The sequence below is a fragment of the Larus michahellis genome, chromosome 3 (assembly GCF_964199755.1).
Source record: "Larus michahellis chromosome 3, bLarMic1.1, whole genome shotgun sequence".
NCBI lineage: Eukaryota > Metazoa > Chordata > Aves > Charadriiformes > Laridae > Larus > Larus michahellis.
The window spans coordinates 45356026-45369547 of NC_133898.1; positions in this window are offsets into that span (position 1 = coordinate 45356026).

Consider the following 13522-nt stretch of genomic DNA (forward strand, 5'->3'; position numbering starts at 1 on the left):
CTAGAAGCTGTGTAAAAATAGAGATAATATGAGAAGAACACAAAATTGTAGGTTTCAGACTGACATTTAGACAATCACAATTGAACGAAAAGGTTGAACGCTGGAATTGTGGTTATGTTACCAATATTGTGAAACTAGCCCTTGAAAAAAAGCTCTGATTTCATTGTTTGTTATATGATAACATGCAATTTAAGGGTATAAAGGCCATAGCGTGAGTAAATTGGACGAAAGTACAATTTACAAAGCCATCAGCCACGACACAGGAGTAATTAGCTTTGGGATGAGAGGAGGAACTACGGTTACGCACCTGAATGATCATATATGGCACTTAATCAGTTTACATGAGGCATGATATAGTACTTTTTAATACTTAGGAAAATCCTCCCAGCACATGAGTAGCAGAACTACCTTCTTTTAGATTATCTGTCAAGATTGTTTGGGCATGAAGATATTGCTGTACTCACTAGGTTAGTAATAATTAAAATCAAAATGAACCTGGGTATAAGAAACCCCATCAATTTAAGCACTTAAGATTTTTCTGTTTTCTTCAGAATGCAAGTTTTCATTTATTAAAATAAATTCTAGGCCATCTGTTTGTGAAGATAAAGTTTGGAGAATTTATGTAGCATTATCCTTTTAAATCTCCAGTAGGACAGTAAGGTAGAAAATCATATTCTGTAACAAGCCTCATTAACTTAATGCGTTCAGGATTTCACTTTACAAGTCTGACCCCACTACCTGCTCATGTTAACTTCAGAATTGCAGTGGGAATAAGGTTAAGGTCTGTAGGACTGATCTTAATTTGATTCACAATTTATTCATCTCCACCGACACAAATGGCACAGGATTAAGACTAGTGTTATAGCATAAGCATCACCTCAATTCTCATTCATCTCAGCGTTTTTTTATTCAAAGGGCTAATTGTATGGCTAGCTTGTTTTTCCAGGTTTGTGACATTTTCTTATTACTTAAATATAAGCTTTAACTTTGCAGAGATTAAATTAATTTCCATACTTAAATAACGTTACCTCTGATCAACTAGAGATATTGTACAGAGTATGTTTTGTAAAGTTTCCTATATAGACTTACTCTTGTAAAATGAAAGTTGCTTTGAAATAAAAATATACTTTGTTACTTTAAGAGGGGGAAAAAAGGAACAGAACTAAGACATGTCCCAGGAATATTTTCTCTACCTTTAGAATAAAAAAGAAATTGAACTCCTGTTTGATTCCCTCGTGAGGGATAGGGGACTTTGATGCACTGTGGCCAGAAGATAGATAACTGTATTAATGAAAATCTAATCTGTGCTCAGAGACTGTCCATGTTGGCTGTGAATGTAAATATTCATACCACAATAGACTGTTACACTGTCAAAAGCTGAAGTTCAGCCAGTTTTACCAGGAAGAGCTGACATTTTGCTGTATTCTTCATTCTAGGGAACAGGAAAAATAAGCCATCAAAACTGTTCCTCCCCTTGTAAATTTTGCCAGTGTAACTATTTACATATGTCATAAACCTATAAATAGGAAGCGTTTGTCCACTGAGCCATTTAGACACAGTAACTCAAACTAAGAGAGGTACCAAATACTTCAGATTGGTCAAGTTTACAGTGGCACTGTGCCAGGGCTAGCAGAGGCATCACCTCTTTTTGTATCACCTTTCTGCCATGCCCCAGGGCATGGCCATGAAAGGATCTGAGTAGTATACTGATTCAGATAAAAAATAAAAAATACTCTTTTGTTGTTGTTGTGGCTGTGAGGTTGTGAGCTGGGCTAGCGCAGCAGAAGGTCCAGTGTAAGAACAACTGACTGGGGCTAAGGAAACACAGACCTGCCACCAAGCAGCAGCCTGAGCCTTTCGGCACTGTCCTCCATCATTGGGTGGAAGGGGCTTTTGGTCCATCGCTGGCTTGCCTTCTCCCAACTCAGATGTTCGCTGTCCTCAACTAGCTTCCAGACATGCTCCAATCATGTGGAGGCCCACCAAGGAAGCAAAGGCAGGGCTTGAATAGAGAAGCATCATCATGTATTAGACGAGCTGGCAGAGCTGGCAGAGGAAAAAAAAAAAAAAGACTGTTTTTAGACATATGATCCCTTTTTCAGCTCTGAAATAGAAGTTGCATCCCTTCAACAGAGTACAGTGGCCATCATTTTCAAACAAATTTAGCTTTATTATGTTACATCATTTGTACTATTGGAGTGAAATGGCTAGCTGGTACCTGCCAGGTAGAGGTGAGTGTTTGCAAAGGAAGACATGATAAGGACATTAGCCTTGTGGGACAGATGAGAAGCAGTTATCACATGCAGAGCCCTAAGGCGTGGGGAAAACTGCAACATGCAAAACTGATTCTAATAGATACTGTAGATAGATGCAGATAAAGGAAGAGGCACTTAAATATCCTGATAAGGCCATTTCAATTGTCTAAGGGTTGGACCTTCAGAGCTGTATCACTTAAGCATTTATGAAGCTGTGCAATGAACCACACAAGGGAAATGACAAACAACATGAAAAATGACCCAGGAAAAACAAATAGGTAACAAAGTACTAATGGGTTATTTCTCCATGAGATGAGTTCTCACTTGCTGAATAGCCACAAAAATACTCGCACAGCATAATGTAGGGAGCGACAACTGCTTAAGCCATGGTTGTTCATCAGGCAGTTGCTGATCAGACACACTGATCTTACACAGATCAATGTGTAAGATTATTCCAACAGGTAAAGATTCACAGCATCAGGAAAACTGTGATCAATTACCTGCTCACTTAAGGAAGTTATGGCTAAGATTACACAAGACAGTGAAAATGGACTACATAATATATGCTTAAATTTTAAGAGCTGCTAACTGAACTTTACAAAGTGGAAATACAAGTTTAATAATCCATCTGAAACTAAGGATCAGTAAACCCTAAATGAGCAACCTCTTCCCAGTTCTGTCATTGGCACCACAAGTTACCATTGGAATAGCTATGTAAATAAACCTAAAAGTGGTATCACTTACAGTGTGAGATAGTTATTTTCTTATAATTGCTTATTGAAATATATAATTAAAGCAGAACACATCTTTTATCTGTTGTATGTATACTTCCATGATACAGCAGTATTTATTGGCATTGCTGCATACATCATCGCCACCTTGAGAGCTATAGTAACTGTCAGTTCAGATTAACTCAACCAAACACAGAGCCCAAGAGGAAGGGTAGTTTTTAACTAAACTGCAAGACCTGGAAGCCTGAAGACCAAACCTTCCTGCAGTGATTCGAGGCAGTACTGTTGTCTCCTTGTGACTTTATCTTCCAGCTGGCATCTCCCCCCTGTAACAGAAGAATCAGATAGCAGTGGGTGTGGATGCCCCTGTACGTCTCCTTCCACTTCCTTTCACCTCACCCTGGCTGTTCAACACAGCACAGCTTATTTAATACTTTAAATTGATAAACAAAGCTGTGACCCAGGTAGTGATCATACATCCTATTTTGTCACTTCTCAACCAGTGCAACTGCTGGGACAGTAAGATCTTAAACCACTGCAGCTGAACTACACAGAATCTGACAGTGAAATTATTAAGTGTCGTTTGGTCTGTGACCTTGGATAAGCCTTTTAAGCCCCATTTTTCAAACACTAACACACGTAAGTGTTTTTCCATCTGTTGTTATTTGCAGGATTAAGAACAAATCTCCAAAAGTTCAGAATACCTTACCTGACAAGCGATATTGTATCATGTATGTATTGCATGTGGGCTAAGTATGACTGTTGTATATTTTAGGATCTCTTTAAGATAGTATTTGTACCTCTCTCCCCATCCTCTTTGCAAGCAGTCTGTCTCTTAGGTGCAGTGTGGAACATCTGAGACACGTTGAAGACACACAATTGAAGATAGAACTAAAATTTAGTATTAAAGAGGTGAACCTGAGGTTAATTTGTAGAAATAAGAAAATGTAGAATAAGAAAATGTAGAGCACGTAGCAAAAAGGGAGGCATGTGGGAAAAACGTGGGACCTAGGGAAGATGGCATATCCAAGTGATGAGCCTTTTGGAAAGGTTCTCCTTTTGTGCTCTGTGTGCCTCTGTAAACACCCAAAGATGCTCCTGGAAGCAGACACATCCTTGAAGGCACCATCACTTCTCCTCTTCCAATAGTGAAATATTTGCATGCTAAAAGTCCGTATTTCACAGAGACGTAGACAGGTTCGTGATCGCCAGATCCCAAGACACTAAACAGGCCACTTTGTTGATCTCCATCCAACACCAGGAAGTTTAACAAGGTCAAACAGCAAGGTGGTGCAGTAACATGTTCTCCCTTCTGACTGATGGTCAAATATCTGCAGCCTTGGTCTCACCAGCAAGCCTGCATGGCTACAGTAGTCTTTTCACTAAGCAGTTTATCTATGAAACCTTCTAAAATGTCTACCAGAAATCTGCCAGGATGCTTATGAACTGATCTGGTAGCCATGGAGATACACATGATTCTTCTGATCTAAAATTTCAGAAGTCTGAGAATCTCTTGTTCTCCCAAACAATTCTAGCAGCCAAAATTTTCAGCATATTTTCAGAAGTCCAGTTTCCAGAGTGACCGAAGACCTCCTCAGTAAATGACACAGTCCCAGAAAGGACTAAAAGAGGTTTTCTGTCTTTGTGGGATTACTTTGATTCAATAGTAGAAGGAAGAAGCTGATTTTCAGAGCTCCATTTTTATCACTTTCCAATCTATATTCATTGCCATAAAATATGAATGCATAAACTTATCAGCCTAGAGCCATTGGCTTCCCTAAAGATTTGAGAAATGAGAAACACAGAGGAAAATCTCAGATTTGAGACTTTGAATGAAGTAAATACCCATCTCTTTTTCTCAATAGGGACAATCTGCAGTAATATCAGAGTTACAAAGCGGGGGAAATTAAAAAAAAAGCTCCATAAATTCACAGATCACTCAAAGCTCCAGGACTGGCATTTGGATCTGCATGAGGTGTGGCTGGTTATGAAGGAGCCAGTGCCATTAGTAGCAACCCAATGGTGGATGTTGGGAAGGTGTCTTCTGCCTTTAGGAGAGCCATCACCAAATTCTTCAATAGCCTGGTGGATTGCAGCAGATGAGAGTTGATTTTATATTAATCACAAACTTAGCTTGTAAGAGCTCTTTTTTTGTCAAGTTTGTGATCACAAATAATTGCATGGAATTAATCACTTATATTGTCACTTGGAAATCAAGAATAAAAGTGCTAATATCTGGAAGCTGGAGAGAGAGAGTATCTGTGTTATCTATTGAGAAAGGCAGATAATATGCATTGGGAAGAGAAAGGATCTGTGAGGTATTAGTGTTAGAAGAATTAGAATGAAACCTAAATGAGAGGATTTCAAAGTAGAATAAAAATGAAGAACAGAAGTGAGAAAGCACAGTCAAATGCTTGAAACAGAAGCATCAGGAAACAAAAGGATGAAAGAAAATCTGGATATAGATAATCAGATAGAAAAGTTGCATTTGTCAGAATGATATATAAGGAATCTTTAAGTTTTGAAAAAAAATGAAGAGAGAGGAGGATCTAGTGATCCAAAACATCAGCAGATCTAAATGGCTAAAGGAGAAATCCCTGTCTTGAGGCACATAATCATAGTCAATGCCAATCAGGAGGCATATCTATATATGCTTAGCTTTACCTCACACAAGTAACACCAGTGAGTTCAGCAGTAAGCTCCATCAGTGTAAATCACGCTTCTCCCTGTCTTACACCCCCAGTTTCAGCAGATGCAGCCACAGTAAAGACTGAAAAAAAAAGAAGACAGAAATCAAATGCAATTTCCAATTCAGATAAAACATCAGACTGTTAAAAGTGCTGAAAGAAAATTCTTCTCCTTTATCCTTACAAACGTGGTTACAAATATACCTAAAGGGCAGAAAGGGGAAAATTAACATATGGTTACCCAGTTTTAAATGCTTTTATTTTAAAATATAGGCTGTTAGGATTTTAAGAGATCTTGGTGCCCTGCAACAAGCAACTTTATTGCTAATTAAAGTACTGTGTTTCATAAATTTCCTTTTCTTAATTCTAAGAAGTTTTCTCATTTTTGTCATTCTCTAGAATTAACAAAATCCCTTATGCAATTCCAGGAGAAGCAGTAATAAATTAGTTTAATAAACTTGATCAAAGAAGCAAAGTAAACTTCAAATTTCAACAGAACTGCTTAAAATCCATAACACACTCTGGAAGGGCGCAGTGTTTACCACTGGTATTTAGTCGACGTTTTTTTTTAAACTGAGCTTTATTCAAACCCGTTCTGGATATCACCCAAGAAAGCACCCTGTAGCATCCCAGCGTGAGGCTGCTGACAGCCCACCCTTGTTGAGGCAGGCAGGCTCCTTGCTGCTGCTCCACCAGCCTTTCTGCTTCAGCCCACACAGTGGTTGCTGCTCCATCTCTTACACTTCACTCTCACTCTTCCTGCCCTCTGCCTGCAAGCCACAGCCTCCCTGTAAAGCCAAGACATTTTCAACCTTGGCTCAGAAGTATCTGTGGCCTCCAGGTGCTTGTTCCCTGGCAGATTGGGCCCAAGGTGCTGCCAGCTGTGGGTGTTGAGTGACCAGCCCTTGGCTCCTGAAGGGTTCCAGTTAGCCGTCATGCAAAGGGAAGTGCTCTCTCCCTGGCTCCACAAGTGCAAGTTTCCAGCATGGTCCCCATCACACCAGTAACAGTTTGCCTGGGGGGGAGGAGAAGGAGGAGGAGGAAGAAGGCACGAGCGAAGGAGGAGTATTTTCACCCTTACACAAGTTTTGCTGCTGAGTATCCAAATTGGCTTCTGTGGATTTGTTACCTGTTCACAGCAGTGAAAAGTGACTCAGCACCCATGTTCATTCACTTCCCTCCCAGGCTGTCAGTTTGGGGGGGTTATCTGGGGTAGCGTTCTCCAAAGCAGCCCTTGTTCACTTGGAAGCAGTCAGAGATCTTCAACTCATTTCACGTGGATTGCCGCAAGCTGTGATCCACTGCCAGCACAGGTCAGGTTCAAGCCAGACATTTCAATCTTTCAGCAAAGTGAAGTTTTGCATCATTATGATGAAATATTTCAAGTATATGAAAGCATTTGAAACACATACAAATGGGGTAGAAAATACAGGGAAAGCTATAAACCGGTAAATGAGAAGTACAAAGGAACAAAAGGAAATATTACCAGAAATATTTCCTCATAATAAGGGTGCTTCAAATAAACAGTGGACCTAAAGCTTGGTTCTGATTTATTGCTGGTTGCCAGTTCTTGGCATTAGGTACAAACTTGGATATTGTCAAGCCTAAGAAGTTGGACAGGGATTGCTAGAGTTAGTTACTATGGAGTTAAAAAAAAACGTTGGCTTTTGTGATGAGACAGCTTCACAGAAGAAATGAAGGATAAAGGAAAAAAGGTGGTTTTGAGCATTCATTTAAAGGTTTGCCATCTGAATGGTCTGTATTCATTTCCTTTAAAGCTGATCAGTTATAACATTATTTTCTCACATAATTGCTTCAAGTGTTTTGTGTTTGTTTTTTTTTATTATTTTTAATTGCCTTTTTTGTGTCAGTATATTAGAATTTCACAGTGCTATCCACAACCAGAGTATCTGAGCCTTTCCCATGTGGAATATACTGAGGATAAAAAAAACTTTCTAGATATTGTGGACAATCTGATTCTTCTCTGGTTTGAAGGTGTGAGATTTGTGCTTGGAGCACACATCTTTTTTCATTCCTTCTTAACAATGCTTTTGATTTTAAGTTCTTGAGTTTGTACATGATAGACAAGCATGCTATTGTCACTCAGCGACCAGCTTTTTTTGATTTCAGAAACGCTGTCCCATATATGATAATAGGATTGCTAAAATAGTTCCATGTTATGACTAGCATGCTGTGTTCACCTTGCTTCTTATTTGTTTTAATTTTTGCTGTTGGGGATCTCTTATTTTGCTGGTAATTGGAGCAGGAGGGAGTAGGACAAACAAGTGCAGATGCCTCATCTCATAGAGGAACTGCCAGGCAGTTCTGTTTTCTTTTGTATGAAAAAGAACTCATAAAATCCAGAATCTCATTGAGGCCCTGACCCTGCGATGAACTCAGCAGAGTCACAGGGGTCCCAGGACATAAGAAAAACTACAGGATAGAGTGCCCTGGATTGCAAACACTGATAATTCAGGGTGCTGCACAAAACACATTAGCCTGATGCTCTTTTAGAAAGATAGCTTGCTTTGTCGGCAGAAAATTTTAGCTGGGTAGTTTAGGAGCTTCTTGAGTTAGCTACCTTACAGCATAAAACCCCAAAAAAAACTTCTAACCCCCACCTCTAGTTTTGCTGGCACTGCTCCTTTAAAGCAGTGTGACCTGATGGGATACCTGGCTGTGGTTTATAATACCTGCTGGAAGGGCTGCCTGCCTTCTGGCAAGAGTGTGCTCCTGGGAGTCTCCTCAGACTATGGATGTGGAACAGCCAGGTTAAGTGACAGCACTTTTCTTCTGATGCTTATTGTCAAGTAATTGTTCTCAGAGAGTTAGCAGGGGGCTTACTGAGTTTTTGGATGCTTTCCTAGGAAATTACCTGTAGCCGTTTGCTAGCAGTTACTTTATTGTCTTGCCAGAAGAGTCTCTGTTGCTGCTAAGTCTGTCATATGAAATGATGCTGGTTTTCCTCATCCTGAAAATAAAGAAAGGCTGAGCAGATTTGCTCCAGCAGAGTGGGTTAAAAAGCAGCTGATGACAAAATGGCTTTCTTTCCAGGGAGCATTCTACAGTGAGGTAAACTTAATTGGGTAAAATGCAGTTTCTTTAAAAAACAAACAAACAAAAAAACCAATCCACAAGCTAACCAAACCTCTGACTTCATTTCTTTATCCTGTTTTTCTGTATTTCTTAATTTAAAGGTGGTATAGTGTACAGTCTTAAGCATTGCTAATGGTTGTGCTGTGGTTTGCTAGTACATGGTTGGGTTCTGCGTAGCTCTCTGAGCCCAAGCATGTGTGATGGGAGGTGAGAGGGCAGAAAGGAAAAGGCTCCGTTTCCTTCTCTCACTGACTCTGTAGAGGGCTTTTCCTTTTCTGTGCTGACTTATTCTGGGGCCTAACAGAAAAGGAGGTAGGCTTTGGGATGCTGCTTCCAAAGGTAAGAGTGAAGAGATCTGAGACCAAGACTGTGGGGAAAGGCAGTTTTGTACTTTCTAAGTTGTTTTCTGATGCTTTGGTGTCTCCTGGAGCTACCTTAGCAAACCTCAGGATTTTGTAGCAACAGCCTTGTAGGACTGGCAGAGAAGTGCCTAGACAGGGAAAGCTCCCTGACATCTAGCTATTTCTTTCTTCTCTTTCTTTCTTTTTAATGTACTGGAAGTGTTTCCTATGTAAAAATACTGCTGGAGAGAAGTTTGAGGTACTGCCTCTGCCAGCATGTAGTTCTCCTGAGGCTGTAGAACTTAAAAACAAATAAGCCAGCAGCTTCAGAAAGGAAAAAAATAAGCATCCTATTGCTGGGATATGTACATTTGTGAATGCTCTGGGCTTCAGCTGTGTGGCGTGCCCTCATTACAAAAATGGACATCTTGAAAGCATGCTAACATGGATTAATGAATATTCAAGAATAGTTTGCTTACTCAGCTTTGCCCATTGCAGATTTAAGATATGTGGTTGGACTATTGCAGTGCCTTTTGTTAGCATACAATATTCTTTTAAGTCTTAGGGGGTTTACATGGGTTTGTTTAGCAAGACCTTCCCAATCTGTAGAAGACATTCTTTGTGAACTGAGGAGAGGGGACAGAGGAGATGACCTAAGAGCTGGCAGCACTCTGGTGCCACAACAGGTGTGTGGCTGCTTCCCTCTTTTGACCAAAGCATCTCAAGAGGAGAAGGAGAAAGAATATTAAAGAGGCTTTAAAAGTAAAATGATGACAGGAGGGTACTGTGTGTATTATAGAGGGTGCAAAGCCTCAGAACAGGAGGGAAAGACAACCCAAGACAGTGGTCATCTGGACATTAAGGGGGTGGGGAGGGGTGGCATTGTTTGGGTTTCGTTGGGTTTTTTGTTTGGGTTTTCTGGTTGGGTTTTTTAAGTCAAGTTGAACAGAAAAGTTGCATTAGGCAATAGCTGGTCTGTTGGCTGCCAGTTATGAACTGTCCTGCCACCCATGCTTCTTGCATCTGTCTTCTGAGATCAATTGGTCTTAGTTACATATATTGACCATAGGTTTCTTCTGGTATATAAGCAGGAACGTACACCGGAGCTGACACTCAACTTTAAAACCTACTTATGATTTTCTTAATAGTCCCTTAGAGAGATCAATTGATACTCTCTTGAAATGGTTGTTTCGCATTGTCTTCTCATGGGAAAACAATATTTTTGGAAGTTGATTTACAGTGCTACCTTATCTGTCACAGACTGACCACTATTCAGAAGGGTTTAGTCTATCTAACCTTCCTGAGTTCACAGCTTCAATCTAGGAAATGTGTATATGTGACAGGTTACAAGAAAATATCAAGCAACTGCAGATGTCTGATTTACAAAACTGTATACCTTCTTATGAACTAGTTCATATGTAACACTTGATAAGTGTGTGGTTAGTAAACTTCTGAGTATCTCTGAATAAAGCCAGAATGAATCCTGGGTTTAATGGTGGAGGATGCAGCCTTTTTTCAAGGCCAGCCTTGGAAGCTGTGTGAATCTTTGAACGCTCTGAATTGAGAAACTGTTTCTCAAACTCATGGGTTTGGGTTTTGGCTTTTTTAAGCAAGAAAAGCTACTTCTTGAAAATGGGAAAAGGGGGATTCCTGTTGCTATGGGGTCAATGGGTACTCAGCCTTTAAAGGGTGACAAACACAGTTTGTGGCTGGTTCGTGGTGTCCCAGTGTAGCTTTGCAGCCCTTCCTTCTGCTTGGTGGGATTGTTTCATCCATACTTCATCTTCATCCAGCACAGGAAAAACAAAACAGCATTAAGATCTTAAAAAGGACCTGTGTACTGACCCTTGACTGACAACACCCCTGGAGGCCCAAAGGGTACGACGGCAGAAAGGGGAATGCTATGCAGAAGTGTAATAAGAGAAAGATGCTCCTGAGGAGGAACTGGCTAACCAAACTGGTGCCAGAAACCTGAATTTCAGTCCCTTGAATGCTGTTAGCTCTACTTGTGATCAGGCACTAACTATCCTTAGGTCCGAAACTATCCTTGGGGCCTAACTGATCTAGTTCCTGTGCAAATAATAGGCCTTATTATGGCAAATGACCGCCTCGTTTCTGAGATTAATTGGATCTCATTTGATATTAAAATATCATGGAGAGATTATAGATAGTACAAGGCAAGGTCAGTCTCGTTCAGCATCTTGACTCTGATAGTGAGCAGTAGTGAATGTCAGGGGAAGAGAGGAGCACAGGGCAAGTGTAGTGGTATTTCTCCGAAACAAACTCCCAACCTCTTTGTGGAGTCTCTACAGATAGAGCCTATCTATAGAGATATACAGTTAGGGGGTTCTTTGGGCTCAGAAATCATCAGAATAGACCCTTTTGTCATGCAACCTCACTTGTTACAAATTAGCACTTTAAAAATGCCTGAAATTTTCTGACTGGCTCTAATAATGATTAATGAGGATTTCATGAGGAAAGATGAAAAGGGAGAAAGAAAAAGACTCGCTCCACATGCTCTTTGCTATCATAAAAGGCACTTCAAGAGTATTTCAAGAATGACAGTCTCTTTTAAAGTAATGGTGTGTTGAATGTGGATCTCTGAAGGCAATATTAATTGAGGGTAAATGGGTTAAGGACATACAAAAGAGACCAGGAGCATATTGTGATGGTCAGATGTAGGGCAAAGCATGAGAAGAACAGACAGAACAGGACAAACAAGGCTGTAAGAGCAGAACTAGGAAAAGATAAATGCCAGTGTCCTCCTGCAACACAGAAGGTGTACAGAAAGGTTCAAAGCCCAGGTGGGACAGGACTCCTGAGACTATCCAGTCCCCTCCTGAAAGCCTTGTTCACCCTTTTGTCACTGCTCTTGGCAAACAGGAGGATGGGGATTTGGAAGGACTAAGGGTGAATAATGGAAAGAACATTAGGGATGAGGAGAGCAACTAATTAAAGTCTAAACGAGCACAAACAAAAGTGAGGGAAACCAGAGTAACTGAGCTGTTGAAGGGCCAAGTCCCAGAGGGAGGATCCCAAATTACTTTTGAGAGGGGAAACTGGTTTGGAGAGAAAAACATTGTCTTAAGTTAGAAAGTTACACATTGAGGAGGAAAATGTTATATGATGGATAAATAAAGTGCATAGAACTGCATCTGTTATGTATGGGTAGTTGGGGTAGATGTCACTTTCCATTTAAATGGAAAGGAAGATTTTTTTTAATGTATTTTTGAGACCAAAGAAAGGGCAATTTTAATGGAGGAGTACTTGTGGCTATCAGCAATGATGTTTTGTTTTTCATATGGTCGTCATTATCATACAAGTAGCAGTTTTTCAAAGGAAAGCTGAAGTGCTTTCCTCTAGCACTTTCTTGTTTCAGGAGTTTGCATTACCAAACACTCACTTTTATCCTATGGCTGGTGTCTATCTCCATGATCTAGGAAAAGCAGAGTTGAAGGATCTACTATCTGTATTAAGAGAGTGTACAATGATGAGGAGAGCATATCTCTTTAACTTATTTTTTCCTCTTCAAAGTATGAATAGGGAAGAGGCAAAACTCCTGAAGCGTAGGACTCAAAAGAGAACAGGGGAGCATCTTAGAGGTTTTTTCCAGAGGCAAATGTGTAAGAAATATGTATTTAACTTGAACTGCAAAAAACTTTGTTTTTTATACACTGAGAGCCTGTCATTAAGGTTACATGTCTGTATGTTATGTGTGTATTTTATGTACTTAGCTTTAAAAAACACTGTTCTTACCACAATTAAATCACCCGATATCTGAAAATAACTGGGATTTCTCACTTTTATAATGGGTAACAGCATACTGTAGTTTGAAAGCACAGTCGTATTGTACTTGTGAATATTTGTTTGGTAGTGTAATTGAGTGGTTAGATAGTGGTTACTACTGTGGTATGAATTAATCTCCTCTTAAAAATAAAAGAAGTTCAGCCTTCTAAGTGGTTTAATAAAGAGATAGCCTTAGCAACTGAAAAAATATCTCAGGTTGGTGGTGTTAAACTTGGGGGCAGGGGTTTTTTTACTTTATGTACTTGTGCCTTTATATACAGGCTTGAATGCTTTAGGGTAAGTAATCTCTTGATGTGCCTCAACGCTCTTAGCTGTATTGTTTCTCCATGGTAACAGGAGTATAAAGCAGTATGAGCATGTTACTGAAGTAGGCAGACATGACATTGTTTAGGAATGGGATTACATGTGAGGACTACAGTTTTAAGGTGATTCTGAATGAGAGCATTTTCTAACATAGAGGTGCTGTGAATGTCTGCAGACGTGCTGATTTAAGGCCAGGTTTAGGGTTCCAAAACTAGCATGAAAGAATCTCTCAATCTGTAAAGTTTGCGGTGATGAGAGGGATTATCAGGTGATTAGGTGGATGAAGCTCTTCCAAAAACATG